The following is an 18,638-nucleotide window of genomic DNA, read 5'->3' as shown; positions in this document are numbered from 1 at the left end:
AAACTGTTTTTCCCTTAACTAAGACGAATTGATACATACCTCTCTTGTCTCAGTGTGTGCACTTAATCTCTCTGGCGCGCGGTGACAATCTGATAGCATTTAGCTTAGCCCACTAAGCCCAGTTCATTCACTATGGAACCAAACAGAGATCAAGTTAGAAGCGACCAAACACCTCCACGTTTCCCCTATTTAAATACAGTTACACTAATAGTAGAACGATCAAGTATGGTGACATAAAATAAAACGTGGTGCTTTTCTAAGCGGATTAAAAAGGAGAACTATAATGTATGGCGGAATAGCACTTCTGAGAGTACTTCGACTTGGTGCAGTAAAAAGTCCCGGCTGAAAAATCCTCCCTCACATCTCCCCATCACTCTCTCATTTCGAGAAGGGTCTGACTGCAGAGCCACAGTTTTACCACAGCAGTTCTGACCACGCATGCGCATTGTGTCGTTAAGTCTTACGGTTAAGTCTCGAGATGCATGTTATGGCACTAGAAGGGAATAAAACTACAATTTTATTTATTTATTTATTGTAATTGCACTTGTTTGATTTTATAGTTATTAGTTAGTGATCAACTGTAATAGTAAAATAATGAGATGTTTAAAATGTAAATTGTAGCCTAGTTAAATGTAATAAATAGCCTAAATGTAGGCTAAATTAAATTTGTTTCTTGGTTATGTCTCCAACAAATTAATAATATTCTCACACTTTCAGCCTGTTTAAAAATATGTTTTATTAGTGTTCAAGTTTATGCATTTACCCCAGGCAGAATTAATCAACTTGAGGAATTAGTTATCTTGGCTTTATACTAATAATTTAATAATTATAGAAACCTTTGAAATGTCTATTCGAAACCTCGTTTTTTTTTTATATCAGGCATTGAAAATACATTGTGTTTATTATACCAGGCTGTTCGTTTTTGAAAAAACAAAAACAAAACGTAATGTAAATATCTACGTGTTCATGACAGCATTGTTTTATATCAGTAAAGGAGCCTGAAGGCCTCTGGGCAACAGCAGATTCAAAAAAATAACAGCAGGAGCAACAATAATCAATAGATAGTTTTAGGACAGAATTAAGATTTAAAAATCGAATGTATCAGCATGCTGTGAAACCGCTGTAATGAAACTGCGCATGCGCGAGTAAAACCGCTTTAGTGAAACTGCGCATGCGCGGGGCAAAACCGCTGTAGTAAAATGGCGCATGCGCGGGCAAAACTGCTGCTGGGGTGAAACCGCTAAGAAAAGCGCCCGTTTTATTTTATGTCATCATACTTGATCGTTCAACTATTAGTGTAAATGTATTTAAATAAGGAAAATGTGGAGGTGTTTGGTCGCTTCTAACCTAATCTCTGTTTGGTACCATAGTGAATGAACTGGGCTTAGTGGGCTAAGCTAAATGCTATCAGATCGTCACCGCGCGTCAGAGAGATTAAGTGCACGCACTGAGACGAGAGAGGGATGTATGAACTCGTTTTAGTTAAAGGGGGGGTGAAATGCTGTTTCATGCATACTGATCTTTTTACACTGTTAAAGACTTGGAATCCCATCCTAAACATAGACAAAGTTTCAAAAGTTAAGGTGGACGTTTGATGGGAGTATTTCTTTGTCAAAAATACTACTTCCGGTTAGTCATAAGTTTCGGCAAGTTTTTTGCGATCATGCGTCCCCTTTGACGTTAATGGGGGCGGAATTTCCTTGTATGGGCCTTACGGACAATTCTACCGGAAGAGCGTGAGAGAGAGCGAGGGAGAGAGCGAAAGCAACAGCCTACGCCCATCAAAGCGCTGGCTCGTAGGCTGCGCTACACAGGTGATGTGCACAATTAACAATGACATCAAAAAGTGCGTTTTTGGTTGCCAGACCAAGACAGTCCTGCACAGATTCCCCAAAAACCCCGCGTTAAGGCAACAGTGGATGTAATTTGCTTTTCCGGATCAGCAACTGAGTTGCGCGAATGTTTATATCTGTTCGCTGCATTTCGGTGCCGACTGTTTCATAAACAAGGCCCAGCTCGACACAGGATTTTCCGATCGCCTAATGCTGAAGGATGGAGCAGTCCCAACGATAAAGGTCCCAACGTTAGAACCGCAGGCGGTGAGTGAGACTGCTTCAAATGTCTGTGTTTTTGCCTATATGCTCATCAAGTAGCCCAAACATGATCACGTATAGTTAGTTGATCAATGGAGCATGCGATGTGTAGTGCGTGTACATTTGTTTAGCTGGCCACTATATGTGTAACTTTATGTTTGTGTATTGTAAAAGCACTCCAAACAACAATACACAAAGAGGCGGGAAATATGTTGAACTAAATAAGCACGCTTCTTCATTCAAATGCGCTACTATTCCGTGTCTTTCTATGTAAACACTAACTTAGCCTGCCGTGCAAAACCAGTCCGCTTACTAACGTTACAATTGTCTAAACCACGCGTAAACACACAAACACACGTGCACAACTGCACTTCCCACATGTACACCTTCAAAGACAAAAATACGACGATATAATTCAAGTATAAATATGTAAATAACACAAGCCGCTCAGCATATTATATAGTTAGTGTATATCGTACCACATACAGACGTCCTGCTCTAGTCGTTTTTGCTGCTGCTTCTGTTCAACTGCAGCCTCTGGGTCTGATTCCGGATCATAGATGTATGGCTGTATCTGATTAAAAGCCATATTTTTATTTTGAATAAAGTTTTTTTCCCGCTGTTAGGGATGACACAGCTTTACGACGCACTCGACTCAACACAATAGCAGCAGCGCACACGTCATTATTTAGCTCCGCTCACACGACACGCCCCCACCCGCTCGGCTTTTTTCGGAAAGACTCGGAACAGCGCATCTTTCTTATATAATTATAAAAAAAATAAAGACTTTTCGGAGATATGCAGGATGCAATGCTACTCTATAGGTACTCAAGATTGACATGACACTGACTGAAACTGAGTGTTTCACCCCCCCTTTAAGGGAATAACATAGTTTAAAATGAAAAAGAGGTGAAGGCTCCCTTTAAGCAGTGGGGTTACCTGAGCATGCTTGAATGTGGTAGAGAAGATGCCGGTGCAAAGAGACGTGTTGATGATGTGTGTGAGGTGTGATGTGTGTGATGATACTTCTGCCTCAGTGAGTGAAGAGAAGAAGGAGAGAATATGTTTGGCTGTAGATGTGGCTGATCTATAATCATGTGTGTGTGGAGGTGGGAACTGACTGCTGATGATTGTAGTTTTATCAATGATGGGCAAAATCATCTGCAGATAAAGAGCCGGTGGAGGGGGACAGAAGAGAGAGTTAAAAGTTCGGAAATGCGTGCGTGTTTGAGGTGCTATTGATTTTGTTGTGGAAATATGAGGATTTAGCCACCTGGACATCATTTGAAAAGGAAGAGAGCAGAGACACCGCTAGTGAAAACGATTCAATGAATATCCTGTTTGGTGAACTCAGAAAAATATTGAATAGTCACTTCTGTGCACTATTACTTAATGTAATGTATTTGTTTGTCGCATTTTATTTTATTATTGTTTACTTTACATTTGTATTGTAGTTGTGTACAATGAGAAATTGTGCAGAGTTTTAATCATGCCAATGACAAGAACTAAATTTAAATTTAAATTGAGACAGAAAGGACAGATGGAGATTGTAGGCGTTTAAACTGAAAAAACAAACAAACAAACGAACAAACAAACAAACCCATATTTTCAAGGTTAATTAGAGCCAATAAGAAGTCTTGGCTGGTTTTCTGAGTAAGGTGTAATTATGGAACGAGGAGCTTTTATGTTATTGTGTACAAGCATTTTCCTCCCAGACTTAATGACATAATGACACCTCACAGACTGCAAAAATACAAACGTGCAATCAGTCAAACACTGTCATTTTAACTTGCACTTCAACTTTAATTAAGTTCCTACTTGTTCGTATATATATTTGACCACACAACACAAAATTTACATTACCAAGTGATCTGGAATAAACACTGTGACTCACTCAAACTTTCTCAAGCACGTTTCACTGAGCATGATTCCATGTTATCAGTTTATTAATGCTAAACATGGTAACACTTATGGTTTTGATGGTCCGCTTTAGACATTCTCTTGACTATAAGAAACGTTGCGCCTACTTGTCAACTAGCAGTCAGTGTATTAGTAGACTGACTGCCTAATATCTACTCACACTTTTATTTTGATGCTCCCTAACAGACATTCAACTCACTGAATTATGTTAACTTATAGTGTTTTCACACTTGGGTCCTCTTTAAAAGAACCAAACTCAGACTCATTTAAGTGGAGTCTGTATGACGTACTCCACTGATTCTTATTAGGCTAGTAATGCAGACTTTTACATTCACTTAAGACAAAACCACCGGTGTATGTGAAACTTGTGTGTTTTTGACACTTTAAAATTAATGCGGTAAGACGTTAAAGCTTCAGTTTAATACAAGCTGGCTTCTGTGCATGCGCTTTAGGCGCTCGTACACCATTTTTAAATGGCAAGGCGTGCATCCGCGTCTCTTTCAACACAGAAACAGTTGAAATTGCAATAAACAAGTGTAAGTTGTGAACGCATAATTTGTAGAGATTTGCTAGAGGAAGCAGCCATGATGAACAGCCGATTTGCACAGAGGTGTCTGATGACCAAACTACATTGGAACTCGTGAAGAGAAAAATCAAGTAAGCCCAGAGCGGTTTGTGTTCAGACTGCGTGTTTTTAGCGTACCGCACCATAAAATGAGATCGAACCATATCCAGACCACCTCCAGTGATGGTCTCGGTTCGGTTCGTTTTAAAGTGGTCTGAGATTGTTTGGAGTGTTCACATATGGGCAAAAAATCCCGCGAACCGCGCTCAGACCCCTGAGAAGGACCAAGTGTGAAAAAATTACTCTAATGAGATTTAGTTGACATGTAGGTGCATAATTTTAAAAGGGACCATCAAAATAAAGTGTAACCCTAAGCATAAAAGAGTGCATACATCTATCTAAAAACAATACTCTTTGATAGATGCATCCAAATTCAATGCAGAATTCTAGTCTTATTTCTATTTACAATCCTTCAGGAGAAATGCAACACACGTGAAGGCTTGTTTTAGACCAGAGGCTCTTGTATTGACTTCACCCCACACTGTCTGAAATGCCAAACCACTTCAACTTTAGCATCCCTGCTTCCTGTCTTCCACAATGAAAAACATGCATCTAATTACAGAGCATATAGGAGTATCCTTTTAAATCTAGATCATTGAGGACAAAGTCATTTTAAAGCTAAGCAATATTTAACACTCGGGGACCTTGTTGCCCCAAGATCATCTGAGACATGATTTTACACTTTGCTAGATTCTGAATATTTAAAATACATCATATGCTTTAAATGTCCATTATCACTTTTTGCATCTTTAAAAAGCTATTTTATAAATTATAATAGTGCAGTTATAGTTATTTTATTACCTTGTCACAGATAGAAAAAATATACACATGCATAAATCAGTCAAACCTGCTTATATGTTCGAGCGTGAAGTTCTAGACTGGAATTTCAAGTAGGGGTTACAGCATGAAGAGATCTCTGTGGTTTGCCTCTGGCCTCTGGAGTCCTTGCGTGCTTCGAGGAACAGCGGTGATCTGTGGTGGAGTGCATAGATAATAAATGAGAGACTCAGACTGGCCTCTACATGAACATTTCATATACCCAACAAGGTTGTCACCCTCTGAGGTTTAAATCTGAAAGGGAAATCAATCTTCAATTTGATTGCCACAAAGCTGTTGGGTTATGTTTAACATTTCATAAAAGTTTAATGTGTGTGCACTATAACTGGGAGCGTCCTCAGGGATATCTCCTATTAATCTGTCTTGGACAGCAAGTGAAGGTCTGGGGGAGTTGACAATAACAGAGTTTGACTGGTGTATATTTGTTGGTCCTGCAAGTGATGGTCATTGGAAAGGAGATCTGTAATATCTTTCCTCGCATTTTCATATCTTTGCTTATGGGCACTCATCTCCACATCAGAATGTGCCTTCTTCCGTACTATAAAGAGTGATAAAAGCAGTACAACAATTAAGTTATATGTCTTAATAATTATTAAACAGTAGACTAAAAATATCTGTTTCTGCCAAGATAAAAAATTATGTATGTATATATGTATAGTTTACTATTTTGTATTTTTCATGAGGCAAACAGCATAATTTCAAGTGCGATATTGCTGTTACAATAGTTCCATAAACTATTTAATATTGAGAAAGTCCCACCAGTGTTATTCCATAATTTGTGTAACGTACACTCTAGGGTGTGTTCGCACTTGTATTTCGGTTCACTTGGTTTGTTTGGTCTACAAAACAACAAAAATTGTGTATTTGTTTTGGTCCGCTTAGCGTTCACATCTGCATTTTTACCATTGAACCAACAGATACCAAACCTAAAGGCATAGGGATAATAAGTTCACATTCACAACCTGACTGGTCGTCTTTTATGACATATATTTCGAGACAGAACTTCCAAAACAATGCTGTGTATGGCTAAATGAGCTACATATTATGGTATTTTGGCTAGCTGAGAAGTTGTGAAGAGCTTATAAAATGTGTAAAAGAGTGAAAACAGAAAAAATCCCTCCATCACACAAACCAGGATCTGCTGCGAGGAGACCAAGCAGCAACCTCCCCCTGTTTCTGTGGAAGCCAATACCGAAGTGAATTAAACTGCAATTCCTCAACTGGCCACTAGGGACAGGCTCCAGAAGAGAGCAGAATCTCATTGAGCCCCATGTTAAATACCCAACCAGCAGAAAAAAACAGGGTTTACAGCCTGGTACAAATTGTGGTTTTGGTAAATACAGCTATTTTTGTTCTTCATGACAACTGTGAGGGGGATGGATTTTGTAATAACTCATTAATTTACATTATAGAAAGCCTTAAAGTTCTGCATAATTAAGGGCGTGGCCACTTTGATTGACATGTGGATTGCCATTTGTCTGCTGTCTGTTAGTCATCACGTCACCTAAGCTCCGCCCACGTTCGGCCTCTTTGCCTATTGTCTGTTATCCAGGCGTGACGCGCGGCAACTCGTCTGTACTTTATGCTTCAAAACTTAGTTTTACAGTCTATGGAGGAGACGCGGTTCTGATGCCTGTACCGAACTGTAATGGGCAACATCACAACTATTACAAGAAAATGAGGTATGCTTGAGCATTCTGCCCTTTTTAGGGTCACATTTTGTGTACGATTTTTGTACGCCTTTGGTCCTTGTTGCATCCATATTTCAGTCGAACCGCACCGAGTTAATATGGAAACGGACCGAGACCCATCGTTTCACCGGTCTTGGCTCGCTTGTTTGATGCGCACCAGGGTTCAGATGGCAGCATTCATACTTATTCAAATGAAAATGAAATGGTTAATTTTACCAACCAAACAGGCCAAGTGTGAACACACCCTCAGACACAATGTTGCCATTTACTTTGTTTTTCCTCCACTAACAAAAATACTTATATCTCTCATTTCAGAGTAACACTCTCAGGAGTGAACGCAACACACAGTCCTGAAAAAAAAATAAAAATGTTTGACTGAATTAGTTGAGTGAATGATTCAAAGATGTACACAAATCAATAAGTGTTTCTCAGTTGCAAGGCTGTGTCCTAGTAAGACTCCATATATTGGCTGCAAAATCATAACCTTCACACAACCAGCACACTTGCCAGACCCAGAGGTGCAAAACTAATTTCCTGGAGGGCCACAGTCCTGCAGAGTTTAGCTTCAACCTTAATAAAAGCACCTGATCAAGCTAATCAAGACCTTCAGGATTATTTGAAAACTGCAGGTATATGTGTTGGAGCAGGATTGTGACTAAACTCTGCAGGACTGTGACCCTCTAGGGTTTTTCATCTCTGTAGACCTTATCTTTATTGCACTCAATGCTTAGATGGGGACAAGCCTAGAAGCCTTAGAAGGACTAGAAAGGATGTACACAATGCTTTTATAGAACAAGGTCACTTGCTTCACTTGAAGCAGTGTTTTGCACAGACCAGTTGGTGAATAATTCAATAGCTCACTTGTAAAGTCAGGTTTTGTTCTTGAATAAATGTGTTTTTGAACAAATCGGTTGAATAAATGATTTAATGACTCACTCGTAGACAGTCACTTGTCACCCTCCTTTCTTAACCTGCTAAATGAGACTAACAATTTGTCTGGAACCATTCAATTTTGAAGACTAGAGGTAACTCTTATAAAAGATATTAACAAATAATTAAATAATTTGTGAAAATAAGCTACTTTTGAATAGCTTTCCATGGATATGCTTTTTTGCTCCCTTGGTACCACTACACCGGTGTAGTTATGGCATCCACCAAAAACTGCACCATGCCAGCCAGCCAAGCATTGACATGTTGGTCATTAGAGCTCAGAATGCAGATGAAAAAGGGTAATGGACTGTGAAAAACCAAGCCTCAGAAAACACTGCAACTATATACCCGCTCAAACACACAGGAAGAAGCACATTTTCCCTCACACATTCACATATTTTCTCAGTTGCAATCAAGCTGTGTAAAGGGAGCCGTTACTACATTAGAGGCTTTTGTTGAACATAAGGTTACAAAGTCTTCTGCCCACATTTTAACCTGGAGTGTGCCTGGACTACTCTAGGCGAGAGGTTTGCTCATGAAACCATTAAGGTGATGGATGGTGACACTTTCCATGGATAGCAAGCTCATCTTGCCTCACGTACACCAGAGGGACAGGAAAACCTGACTGACTCCGACAGGGTAGACAGGGTGGAATATGTATGCACACAATGAGAGAGAACAGCTGTGTATAATTCATGGTTCTAACAATGTGACCTTTTCTAGATATGCACCATTACACTAAGCCGGCCCATACTGAGTGGGCTGTGTCATTTTACAATAGGGCTTTTTCAGTGGATATATAATCCCTGCTGCTTTGAACGGTCTCTCTGGAGGCTTCACATCTACTGAATGCATTACTGGTACCTCCTTTCAAGATCAAACCCCTAGTCTCCAATCACACCACTACATGCCACTCAAACGGCTTTCATCTCAGCATCGAAAGCCGTGGGGTTGCATATCTGAGAGCTTAGCGGCAACACTCATGCTCACGCACATGATATAATGGAAGCCAGGAGACTTTCACCTCGGTTGAAATGGATTATGCTGAAGGCATGCAGTTGAGTTAAAACAAAACTATTCTCTTAATATTTTGGCATCATTGATACCAGAGAGCAGGTAGTCTTGATTCCAGCAATAATGTGATCCCTCAAAATAAAAATAAAAATCACACTCAAGATGTGTTTAAAATCTCGATGGATCTATAATAATTAAAGATGGATGCATTTTAAAATATTTCGCTTTATTAAAGGGTCAAGGATTGACTGGTTAGCTGTAATGTGCTGTAACTACACAGTCTGGCTGCCAAAATCATCTTGACAGCCATTTTAAATAAGCTGTGTATGGCGAGTTGCTGTCAGTGCTTTCTCCAGTGTTTATTTAAGATGTGAGATATTTTATATGAGATGTTGTTTGGATTTGCTCACATAAGATTCAGTTTGTTCCAAATGTAGCACAAATCTTGCCAGGTCGTGCAAAGGTCAGGCTAATAAATAAAATATAATGTCAGAAATATTAATGCTCAAAAAGTAAATTCTACAACATCAGCGCTATTATTGATTTTGCCATAGGACTTGACTGGGAATATAGTGGAGCCCATTTAAATGCAAACGTTGCGTGAATTCTCTCTAATTATGACTCTTGGGGAGACATTTCCCCATATGCCAGAAGATAATAAGTAAAGAAGAGCTGAATAGAGAGCGTAAATATGCATTATATAGTAAGGCAGATGCCTGATGGTGCAGGACCCCCTGGAAATATTTGATTTGTAACTTGCCAAGAAAAAATAAATGCAAAAGCAAACAAAACCTTTTCAGTACAAGCTTTGGTAACACTTCACAATACGGGTGCACTAATATGTGTTAATTCATACTTTAATGCACAGCTTATCATGAATTAATCTATGACATTCATTCATTAATGGTAATTATTGCTGATATGATTAATAGATTAAGTCTAAGAAATATATTTTGAGCTATATAACAATGATTCGTTTCAGTTGATGAATGTCTCCAAAAAGTTGCTCGTCTGTCTAATAAAACATATCACATATTAAAGCGTCTTTGCCGTTTCCATGGTTTCTACAAAATAAAACCAGAAATCGAGGGTATGCTGTCACTGATAGGTGACACAGACACGGTCCGTGTCCTGGTTCAAATTACATATTTCTCTGGATTTTAACATTCTTGGAAACATTTGGTATAATGTAAGTACACAAGACAACAAAATAGAAAATTAAACTGTTAGTTAACAGTTTAATTTTCTATTTTGTTTCTATTTTGAATGTGTTAATTACCACAACGGGTCAAAGCCATGCCACTTGCTTTTATTCATCATTAGCTAATGATTTGCAAAGATATCATGTTACGACTTTACATTGAGGTACATGAATATTAACTAATTAAATATGCCAACATGCTACACCAGTAGAATGTAATCTAGTTGTAAATAGCCTTTTACGTAAACTAAATGTTTGTTTATCTAGGTACCTCGAGGAGATCACACTTCAACACCTGAAGCGGCTGACAGACTTCATGAGGGAGTTGAGGCTGGAGGTTAAAGATTCCCCGCTGTCATATGGAGAGATGCTTCAGACTGAAGTGTGATCATTCTGGGCTGGATGAGAGCCCTGCTCATGACAGTTATATTGATGCTCAGTAACAGAGCTCTGAATTAACACTTCTTTAAGAGCTTTTCATTGGATGAGTGTAAAAATGTGGGTAGAGAAACGAGTATGCTTCTCAGTGACATTCAATGCTAATATGCTGTTAATATGAATGTCATTTACCTAATAAAGAGTTGATTTATCCATTTTTAAAGTCACATTTCTTAAAACAAACACAAAAAAACCCACTTACTTTAATGACTTCTATTATACAATTTCATGGTTTGGCTAGTGCCAGATGGAAAGATGCTTGTGCAGCTATGCTTGCAATGCTGCTTATTTTTAAGTCATTTTGGATAAAATTGTCTGATAAATGACTATAAATGTGAATGTAAATCCCTTCGCCCTATTCTCCCTGTCATTATCTGATCCCATTAAAGGCACAAAAACCATAAAACTCTTTCTGAAGAGAGTCTGATACATCAAGCAGTTGTATAATGTATCACACATTTGGGATTTTAAAGCAATAATCCCTACACTAATCTCTACACTGCCTAAAGAAAGGGCAGTTATCAAATTCCCATCCAAAATGAAAGCTGCTCGCAGCCAGAAGTAGAGCATGCAGAAACCTTATCACAAAAGTAGTCTGACAGAATTCATTATCTTACAGTCGATTGCTTGGTTGTACTCCTCAACTTGCAAAACAACACAATTCATCACAAGGAATGATTTCTGAGGTGAAAGTCTCGTAGTACCTCAAGGCCCCAGGAATTAGTCTTACAAAGATGAAATTACTCAGGGTCACAAGGAACAGAGGCGGATAAATGTTGCAATTTTACCTGCATTTCAGTCACAATGAGAGTGTAAATGAGGGTTAGTCCACTGTACCGAGGAAGGCCTCCAGGATGATGCTAATGATCCTCCAGGCAGAAGCACATTAATTCAATTGAGATATGTGAAATGAAAGCCCCTACGTTATAATTCATTTCCTGAAAATTTGCAGCTGCAGAATGTGTGCACTGCTTGTAATGGGCCTTTTCGCTGAATGAAATGATAGGCAATGGATGAGGGTCTGTGCCACAGACCATAAAAAAATATGGACGACGCAACTTCATTCTCTTCCACTGAAGAAAAGTGAAGCTGCCGGAGGTCCCATCTTGCGCAGATTTGGGACTAAGTCTGCGCAGTAGAGAGCAGGAAGTAGAACCGCGATATTAAAAGCCCGCCCACTCTCTCGCAGATGTAGAACAATTCACTGTGAAGGTGTGAAATAAACCATTATGAAAATGTAGAAATAAAAGTTAAAGCTTCATTCTCCTCCCAAAAAAGTCTGTTGGTGCCTCAGTGACAACTTTACTCAGAGCAGCTGCCAATCATGACCTCACACCCCGTTTTTATAGCATCAAATAACTAACTAATACCAAACTTATTTAAAACACAAACACTTGAAATAAAATCAGGGTGATAAAAAACGACTTAAAATGATAGAAACTAACTTGTAATTTGATTGTTTAGTTTGTCTCGTGTCCATTATAATACACAGAGGCGAAGGTTATGAGCTATACTGGGACCAAATGAGACGCTCGCTTCAGTTTTTAACACGAGTGCGGCAGGCTTGGTCTGTGCGCGCGATATATCCTTCATGTCTCCATGTTGTTTACCATACTGTTGAGTTTTATTTTAGGTGTAATTATGGTAAACATTCACACACAAACATCTTTGTGTATGGTTGTTTCCTCAACTCTAGGCAGCTTTATTTCCCAGATTGTTGAAAATAATAATAATATAATCATTTCTAACATTTATATAGCGCTTTTCTAGGCACTCAAAGTGGTTCACCTCGATGATGCGACGGCGGCCATATTGCGCCCGAAGCCCACCACACACACACCAGCTGATTGGTGGAGAGGAAACAGAGTGATGAAGCCAATCAGGAGAGGAGGATGATAAGAAGGCCATGATGGACAGAGGCCAAAGGGCAAATCTGGCCAGGATGCCGGGGTTACACCCGTACTCTTTTTCCGAAGGACATCCTGGGATTTTTAATGACCACAGAGAGTCAGGACCTCGGTTTAACGTCTCATCCGAAGGACGCTGCTTGTTACAGTATAAGTGTCCTGTTGCTATACTGGGGCTTTAGGACCCACACAGACCCCAGAGTGAGCGCCCCCTGCTGGCCTCACTAACACCTCTACCAGCAGAAACCTAGTTTTCCCAGTTGGTCTCCCATCTAGGTACTGACCAGCCTCAGCCCTGCATCACTTCAGTGGGAAACCAGTCTTGGGCTACAGGCTGCTGGTCAAACAACATTTGATGTTTTATTAAATCCAATTTAATCCACATTAAAACATTCTTGGAAAGTTCCTGAAGGCTAATTCACATCGCATTGACAGACGGCAACAGACACTTTGTCTGTTTTTATCGGATAAATCTGTCGGAGTTAGCTGGGGTCTGTCGGAGCTTGTTTTTGCCGACTGAACACACTGAATCAGACTTGTCTCAGAAATGACGATCTGTAATCTGGTGACTATTGGCGCAATGTGATTTGGCCTTTGATTCATTTACACTGATGAAAAGGATTCTGTGGTAAAGTAAATAGTACCGTATAAAACAAAAAGCATTTACTTTGTTTTTTTAAATTCTTGTCTGAACTAACTTATTCTAACTTATATATTAACTTATAAGTAAACGCTTTATTAGTACTCAGTTTAAGCATGTAGACGTTAAAGCATAAATAGCAACGTTTGAAAATGAAGTAAAACCAACTTTCTGATACTGGTGTTCCCATCATGCACTGGTTTGGTAACTTACTTTTTTTGACAACTGGAGTTAATTTTCAACTCAAAATACACATTAATATCATAATAAAAGCGCTGTTGCCTATACCACAAACTCAAATCACTACTGACACGCGAACTGATGTCAGCCTGGCTGAGGATTCTGTGCACGTTTACCGGCTGTCAACGCTCGCCAGTATACAGAAATGTGTTTTATTTATAGGCTTAATGCCCTTGAACAATCACAATCAAATACACACATGATTATGCCTAAATGTCCGTCTTGGCGGTTATGTCTTGAGTGAATAAATTTAGGGCTTGTGACAGTACACTGGTTCCGTGCATTACTGTAGTAGGTAAGTGAAAGTAACCTATAGCCTACTACACCATCAAACAACAACTGGAAAAAACAAACCATAGCCTACTTATACCTAAAGCTGTTTTTGTATCTTTGTGTTGTATTTATTTGTCCTCCTATCATTTGTTTATTAGTTCTTATTTTATTACTGACCGTTTAATTGATTAATTAATGATTTGAGAACTTTTTACTTATATTAGGCAATTGCTTATTGCTGTGATTTACTTTTCCCAGTCATATTTCCCACCCTAAGTGATCATGTTATTAAAGCTACATAGCACACCACTGGACTAGTCTTTTTTAGTAAGACAACAAAGTTTGTGCATTTTGTTTGTTCTATTGTTGTGTATGACTTATTGTGCATCTAACATAGTACATAATATGGTAAATGTGGTATCCTAATTATATTTTTAAAAAAACTGCACAAATTTTCACGAATTCACATCATTTTGATCGCAAAAATCACCAAAAAATTATAGCAAAATCCCGGAGGGACTGATTGTAATAGTGTTTTTGCCTGTGTATTAGCATTGTTGTAAAAGGAAGAGCGCATTCAAAATTAGTTTTCCTTTCAAGCCTTTAAAATACTTGCATGCCAAGTTCACGTGAGCATTTGCATCGTTTTGGGCAGATGTAAATTGTATATCGGATTAATCTCATATAGGATGCATATGGAGTTTATTAATCCGCTAGCAAAGCTCTACAGGGTGATGTATTCACAGTTTCAGCTCAAATAAAATGCCTAATATTATTGACTGGGTTATTTAAGACGGTTATTTTGTTTCTTTTTTGAAGACATTTATGCATTATAATCTAGCAGTTATTTTTTTTTAATATAGTCATATGTTCATATTTGCATAGACATCTCATGTTTGTGTCAACATTAAATTTCGTAACAGTCTTAAAATAGTTTCATATCTCTATGACGGAGACGCCCCGCCCCCCGCACGGTTAATCATTACTCGTTTTTGAGACCTAATGATGATCGAAATGAGAAATTAACAAAAATTCCTACCCCTACTTGTTTTTTCAGTATATTTTATCAGATGCATATTATGACTTTTTTCTCGTCTCAGATCCTAATTTTCAATGTTAAATTATGAAAATATAAATGCTAATTTTATTACATTTACAACTACGATAACCTATATATATATATATATATATATATATATATATATATATATATATATATATATATATACACACATAAAATGCCATCATCCCCACCACAGAGAAAGAAAATAAATGCTATGAATTTCTCAAGACAATGACCCCATCACGACTCCCTTGATGATACACGTGCACAGAAGTTCATGACCCCATGGACGCATGCGGTATGATTTCATGTCTTCTTTAGAAAAACAAGACCATTATATCCTTCTCAGGCATTTTTCTACTCTGTATTCTGCTGTGTAGGTAGTTCTGTGACAGCACATGTTCGATTAGCGTTCGTTCAGGGATGTGACAAATGTTTGTCTCTGCTCTGAGGTCTCTCAGGCCTGACTGCGCCTTGAGAGTCCCACACAGATCCAGAGCAGGTGGGAGTTTCCCTTCTGAGTTACACTCCTGATATCCTTCTCGCCAGCACAATACATCAAAATGTGGCCAAACAAGGCTGTTAACCTGTCGGTCTCCAAAGGATTATTATTTTTTGTTTTTTTGTTTTTTTATTTGTAGCTACTATCTCCTATCTATCTTGGTTGTTTGCTATCACAGCATTGATATACTACAGAACTCATAGGTAAATAAGAAGAGACTTTTGCACTAAAATCGAGGATGATAACATTGAGACACATTATTAGCATTAGTTCCATCAACTCTGCAGAGACAAGACAGAGATATGAAAATCTAGAGATTAAATAGAATTGAGAAGGTTTCATGATGCATTCAAATGAACTTTCTCATGTTAAGACCCCTTTATGCATAAAAAAATCAATTAGGGTGAAATCAGATGGAAAATTAAGGTGCACGTCTTCTCACTGGCTGAAGACTCATTATTAGAAATAAACCAACTTTCAGCTAACTTTGCTACTTAAGAGTTTTGAAATTGCTGAAATGGAAGAAAAAAAAGTCAAAAACATCATGCAACAACTTCCATCAATTCATGCATGAAACTTTCCCCTGTCGCTTATATGGGCAGTAAATGAGTTCCCAGTCATTGTGAACAGAGTCTGCTTCGCAGTGCGCTACAAATGATTCACAGCCCCAGTGGTGCTAATTAGAGATAGGATGTGCATTGAGACTACTTAAAGTGATGATGAAGGGAGAGATGATGCACAGTGAGCTCACCTTTACAGCACCTAGATATTCTCATTTTCCAGCTGAACTCTCCCTCATTGATTTTGCATTATTTCAAATTGCCAAGCTAAGAAAGTGTTTGAAGCCCATAGAAAACGAATCGCGTAATTATGTTGTTTTGCAGCAGAAATAAACAATGGGTTTCATTATACATGAACAATTTACAAGGATAAGCGGGTGACCTGAGGTTATTAGAACATAGTGAGCTGTCTGCCGCTTGTTATCGTCAATTGCACCGGTATTGTTCGCTCGCTTTCAGAGGGAATCTGAATGGAACTGTATACACCTTTCGTCAGCCATCAGCCGCTAGACGAAGCCAGGTCCGATCAGTCAATTAGTTTATACGCGATCAAAACTCTTCTGACGGCTCCTCTGTGCTTGATGTAGGTTAAGACCCAAGTGGAGATGCACATTGATTCTGAAGTGAATGCGAGAAGCAGCGTTATCGACTGTTGTGGCTTGAACCTCAGTCCATTAGCTTCACAAATGACGGTCCAAGACATTCATGCGATCAATCTGTAATGTGTTTTTACATCTCAGATAAGACTGTGCCTATTATGACATTGGCAGAAAGTGAAAAGCTATTTGATGTCCATGCAAATGACTGCAGCGCTGTCTCCAGTCCCGTGCTCTTTGCTGTCTCCCAGCGTTGGGTAAAACACAGTAGAGAGAAATAACACAGGATATATTCGTGAGAGATACACGGGACAGTCAGTCAATGGAAGCGCAACACTCAGAGGACTTGCCCGGCAGCCCGGATACTTTCAGCGAGTCAAGAGAAAGTCATTGCTGTTCGACATGCCATTCACGTGCCACCTCGACTCAGGTTAGCTCTCTTAGCTCCATAAGAGCTCTTCTCATCTGCCATTTTCAATATCATGCCCGGAGGCAGTCCTGATGCTGTGAAATGTGCTGTGAAAGAGATGGGAGAATCCCCTCTGCTCCTTTATTCAATACAGTACTCTCTTTAGATGTCTAAACTGAAGTGGGGCAATTTGGAGAGAATGAATTCTGACAAACAGGCAATTGAACGACCATAAATACGCGGTTAGGATATTAGCGCTGACATTTTCCTTTAATCTATTTGTCAGTCATGTGTCGACTCCTTCTTAATGACCTGCTATCATGGCATAAAAATTGCTGACATGCTCAATCTCATTTCCTCCCCTCACCAGCAAAAGAGACACGGCCCGATTTCCTTAAAAGTCATACTGATGACCACGAATGTGTTGGCCTTTAACTGAGTGTTTTATGCACCTTGCTTTATGGCCCCATGTATATTGATACAGTAATGTAAAATTGATATGTTGAGCTCATTAGGAGGAACCGGTGCCTTGCATCAACCTCCTCCGAGGGCATTGAGGACTCTCAATAGAGTGTTTAATGAATATTAAACTGTATGTTTGGTCTCATAAAAATGCAATCACACTGTCATCAAAGAACTTTCTAGTGAAATGAATGTAAATCATGCAGGTAATTATGTGTGGATGGCAGAGAAGATGCTTTTAAACATGTTTTTTTGTGTGGGCAAACTTCATGAATGTTGTTTATGCTAAATGTTCATAAATATATAATAGCACTGACTGCACACAGCATTTATAATCTTTTCTGTCAGTTTCTTAACGTCACACTGTGTGATATTTTCCCCCATCTAGCTCTGAAAAGGTATATGACCATCCAGGAATATTAGTTTCTGTTCCTCTCAATTCCGATTTCGTTTTAACGTTCCTACGGTGGCCGATTTAGTCCAAGATTAACATGGCTTTCAGTTCGGCCTCGTCCATGAATGCCATCGAGTGTCAAAACACGAAAGGCAAAGCTTGAATTTACGGGTATGTCCCTCTTTGGCTAATGTACTTTCAAGATGGAGGACCAACATGGCGACCGGCATCCGAACCCCTCACCCGTATGTATTTTCAATGGCATATTATAAACTTACAAGAATACTTTATTACTTGAAAGAAATAAATATACATTAATGAGCACATATTTTTGAAAGAACTAAGTGTTTTTAGCTAAGAATAAACTAAAAAAGTTACACAGTGTAGCTTTAACATATTTAATTTAACTTAAAGACATACAAGATAGAAGATAGAAGCATGTTAAAAAAAAGCTCCACTTTTGACCTCTACAAGTGAATGATTTGCATAATACATTGATTTAAATGGAAGATGAACAAGTTAACAGATTTGACAAATTTGAGAGTTGTCATATCAGTATTTCCAACAGCTAAGGCTGTATATGATTTTATGTTTTGATTTTTACATTGGGTTACACTTTAGAATAATTGTCATTAGTTAACTACATTAGTTAAGATTAACTAATAATGAACTGCACTTAAAAAACATTCATTTATCTTTGTTAATGTTAATTTTAGGGATGCACCGAAATGAAATTCTTGGCTGAAACCGAATAATAATGAAATGCTTGGCCGAAGGCCAAAGGCCGAATACCGAACACGGTGTTTCGCATTTTTCCCATTTTTTACTATTTTGTGTTGCTTT

At 38.6% G+C, this 18,638-nt stretch overlaps 1 long non-coding RNA gene across 1 annotated transcript in view; it reads right to left on the bottom strand.

The window, feature by feature from the left end:
• Positions 1–18,638, bottom strand: part of LOC137043565 (uncharacterized) — a 242,401-nt gene that overhangs the window by 83,368 nt on the left and 140,395 nt on the right. The window contains exon 3 of the long non-coding RNA XR_010898519.1: positions 5,486–5,610. This is a non-coding gene — a long non-coding RNA (uncharacterized lncRNA). The remainder of the gene's footprint in view (positions 1–5,485; positions 5,611–18,638) is intronic.

This window comes from Pseudorasbora parva, chromosome 16, assembly GCF_024679245.1.
Source record: "Pseudorasbora parva isolate DD20220531a chromosome 16, ASM2467924v1, whole genome shotgun sequence".
NCBI lineage: Eukaryota > Metazoa > Chordata > Actinopteri > Cypriniformes > Gobionidae > Pseudorasbora > Pseudorasbora parva.
This window is presented reverse-complemented; position numbering and strand designations above follow the sequence as displayed.